Below are 4,525 nucleotides of genomic sequence, written 5' to 3' on the forward strand. Positions count from 1 at the left end.
CCGTACCAAACGCTTCCAGTTACAATTGATTAGCCCTTCGAAACCTGAGAAATCAGCGCCAAAAGCCACTGCCCACAAATGGTCACTCCGCCCACCCCAAATGCTAACCTAGATTTAATGCCAATGTTATAGCAACAATCAATACGAAACTAACGATTTTAAATTGGCTCACCACTTTAGTAGCCTATTGGTCCCAAGCAAACGATTAACGTACCCTATTCTAGTTGAAATTCTATTACTACACTATGTTTGTTTTGATTCGCTATGAAAGTTTGACAGATAACATCAGGGGTGTGTGGATTCATGCAGAACATGCAGGGGTGAGTGAAATAGCTTGGGACTGCTTGGGACCGTTGTTCTGGTACTGAGTGAGCCAAAAATAATAATGATTTTCTTCGGGACCTAGTGGTCTTAGAGTTACCTCTATGGTTATAGGGTTATTGACTACACAGAAAAAAAAGTTGTTGAATATTACATCCAAACTGCTGCAACCAGGTCAATCCATCGGTTGTGTAATATAACGTTTTACGATGTACATCGATTATGCGAACAAAATTACATCCATTGATGTAATATTGTATCTGATTTTTGCTATTACATAATTATTTCATACATCAGCTTGAATTACAATGATCGATATTACATTTTTGACGTAGGACTACGTCTTTGATTTCTATATGGGGGTACACTTTGTGAAAACCGAAAATGGAACATGTAACAAATTAAGAAAGATTTTGAACGTTAATAACTCAGCTGCCCCTGGTCCAATTTCAATAATTTTATCACCAATCGATCAGAAATATGGCTACGCATATGCTACACAATGCTTCCGCATGTTGATTTTCTACAAGAAACTATTAAAAAACTGGTAAATGTATAGCATTGTCCAAAAGCTTCGAATTAACTAACAAATCCACCAATTACCTACATGCATATGCTGCTTCCCCAGCACAGTCGTCAGAGAGTAGTAAGTAGACGAAACAAGTCGAAGTGGCATTCGCCTCCGATCCTCGGGCGCGTGCGAATAGGGAGGATGGAATTGCGTAATATTTTGCACACTCATCGCCATACTCAGAACCACACGCTCCCAACAACCACACCACTGTGTGGTGGTGTTCGGTCGTCGAAATTAGTAGCAGCAGTAGCAGTGCTTTCGGCGTGTGGTGTTGAAAATTGTTCTCCAGTAACAACGAAAGGCTGCCTGCAAGCAGCGAGCTGCAGAGCCCACATAGGCAACCATCAAAGGAGGAAGAAGCTGCACCTGAAAGTGCTAAGGATCGGAATCAGTAGCTCTTCGTGAGTCGCTGCGGGTCGGTCATCTATGCCAAGCGTGTCACCCTCGCTCCAAACGACATACAGCTCGACAGCCTCATTCGTGTTGAACACCCAGCTCAGAATTACTCAACCATCACTACAAAACGGTCCTTTTCAGGGCCACCAAAAATGTGTTAAAGAGTATTATTTGGACATTGGTCAAGGTCATCAGTTCCCGCAAGCAGCTAGTTATCAAGGCGCAACCTGTCTATAGAAGGTGTGGAATTGTAGGCCTGAATATATTGGTGCAATTAGTTTTTCCTCGGCTTTCATTCCGCACGATTCGTTTCTTTCGTTTAATCAATCACCCTTGTATTGACGTCGAAAAGATTGTTTCAATCGGCGCTTACATATGAAATTTAATGTGAATTATAGAATTTTTTGAGTGTTATCAAAATTTATGAATGGTTTACCACTAAATGTTGAGATAATTTATTGATTATTGAATTATCACACTATATACCATGAAAAAGCAGCCTGTTTGTGAGTTTTTGCCTGTTTTCAAGTAAGGAGTTATCATAAAAAAACAAATCGCCAGCTGGTATTTCTCGGCGACTTTACAAATAAATAAAATCAAACAAAATCATCATGCAGAACTAGCTAGGATTTGTTTTACTTCATATTTCACAAAATTGCTTTCGAGTGTTAAGACATCGTCTCCCGCAAAGTTTACATTTTTCCCTCTACCAACACATCCATCAGGGCTAGATAGATCTCCACAGGATCTATAGAATCCACGCAATTTCAAAAAACCAAAATGCACAGCTTTACGAAAAGAGGTCAGGTTTCGACTAATAGCAGATTGATTTTAATTCTAAACAAGCCAAACGATTGGAAATTTATCTACCAATCTGCTAAAATGAACACTTAGTTAATTTTCAATAGGTCACTATTGAAAAAATACCAAATGTCCAACTGTTGCAATAGTGATCAAAATTATCACCGAATGTCTGAAAACAGCGCATTCCCTAACACAGACTTAAAAATCGAATTAGATGCGGTCCCACTGAACGGTGCTCATTCAATCACCGTAAGTGGTGGTGTCCAGTCCAGCAGCAGCAGCAGCAGGAGTGCTTTCAACAACAACAACAACGAAAGGCTGCCTGCAAGCAGCGAGCTGCAGAGCTCATATGAGCAACCATAGAGAAGGAGGAAGAAGTCCCACCGCTAGGATAGGATCGGAATCAGTAGCTCGTCGTGCTCAGCTCAGCATTACTCAACCATCACTACAAAACGGTCCTTTTCAGGACCACCATAAATTTGTTAAGAGTATTATTTGGACATTTGTCAAGGTCATCAGTTCCCGCAAGCAAGGCTCAACCTGGTCTCTATAGAAGGTGTGGAATTGTAGGCACAAATGTATTGGTAAGATAAATCATCGTCCGACCTATTTCCAGAACACGCTGGTAGGAAGTGTTAAAAATCCATATAGAATTTAAGAGAAGTGGAAATAACTCGCTTCGGGTGTTTATTCAGTCCCCAGAAAGCCAATAAAATCAAATTTGTGAGAAAATTATCTCTCACGAGTTCAATCTCTCGAAGTCCCTTTTTTACATATTCTGCACAAACGATACTTTCCACCCGTCCCATTCATCTTATTCGGAAGGAAATCCTGTGAGGGTGACACTTTAATACCAAAATGCACAAAAATTAAAAATTCATAAATAACAAAAAAATCAAAATACACCTGTCGGGTAGATGAATCGAAAATATTCAAGTTGACAGTCCCTTGGATTCTCTTCATCAACTTTCTCTTTGAAATAAATACTACAAATATGATACGCTTACAAATAAAAAAAACGGAAAGAGTTAAGATAATTGAGATCAATTCAAAGAACTAAATGTTCACATTTGTTCCGTCCAATAGCGGTCCTACGTCAAGCTTCCGTTCGTGCTCCTAGGCACAGACCCTTCTACTTTTTTATGCTGTGTATGAGCTCCTTGAAATCCACCTTGACGTATATTTCTAGATAGAGCTGGAATAAGGGCCTAACAGCTTTTGTAAACAATGACTTCTCTTGATGATTTCTAGAAATTCAAGGCTCACCCACGCAAACCAACATCCTCATCGGGTAGGAAGGACTTCCCCTACCCGATAAGGATGTTGGTTTGCGTGGGTGAGCCTTGAATTTCTAGAAATCTTGAAGAGAAGTCATTGTTTACAAAAGCTGCTAGGCCCTAATTCCAGCTCTATCTAGATTTCATCCTTCAATCAATCTGCGTGGGAATAATTTGGATTTCGCTTAGGCACGAACAAAATTTCGATACGCTGCTCCTCTTGCTTCGACGCCATTTTGACAAATGAATGAAAAAAAAACAAAAACAAAATAGAGAGAACATTCCGTACGTACAGACCTACAAAATGAGGGATGCACGATTAAAAAAAATCGCCAAATTTGAGTCGACCAACTTTTAACCGTTCCACCCTTTAGTATAATGAAATAATGTGAGCATCTCGAAAATGAGATTACCTTTGGCTTTGAATCTCAAAATTATAGAGGGAAAAAAACGGATGAATTTCACAAAGAGGCTGAGATATTCTAGCGGAATACGGAAATTCAGTAATTACCATATTGGTAGGTCTTAAAATATTACAAGAAACTTTAAAGGGAGTTCAGTTATATTAAATCTGCGTGCAACATGATTTGTCAGCATTTTAGTAAATTCTAAACTACAGTTATGCATATGTTCATAATTTCGATCATCACCGATTTTCCATAGAATTTTATTTGTTGTATGGAAAATCCGTTTCGAATGAAATAGGGACCAGGGTAAAACGCACATTAATGATCTGGTCCACCAGAATCACGACCGAAGGAATTTCAAAATTTGTAATTTAAATTCTGACTGTTGCTCGCCGTCTACATTTTGCTGATTATGCTGTAGTTGTAGTTCAAGCCACTGTTTGAGCGTTTGTGTGTCCAGCTGTTCGCTGTGATTATAGCATATAAGTAGATTGACTTGCTGCTGTTATCAAATGAATCAGTTTCTTTTATGGAAAATGCTGATTCTCGGGAGTGTTATGATGTTTAACAAACAGGGTTAAAAATGTGGGTAAGGTACTTACCGTTGCGATTGGTCGACGATCAACCATCAGCAGGGTACGAATCTTTTGTTTCGAAACAAAGACCCCAATGCCGGATCGAGCTTTCGGATGTCCTAGAAAAATGGAGATAAGAATGCGAAGCGGCAGTTTAATTTTTCCAATATA

This window comes from Ochlerotatus camptorhynchus, unplaced genomic scaffold (assembly GCF_037179485.1).
Source record: "Ochlerotatus camptorhynchus isolate MF236.1 unplaced genomic scaffold, CSIRO-AGI_Acam_v1.1 ptg000577l, whole genome shotgun sequence".
In the NCBI taxonomy this organism is placed as follows: Eukaryota; Metazoa; Arthropoda; class Insecta; order Diptera; family Culicidae; genus Ochlerotatus; species Ochlerotatus camptorhynchus.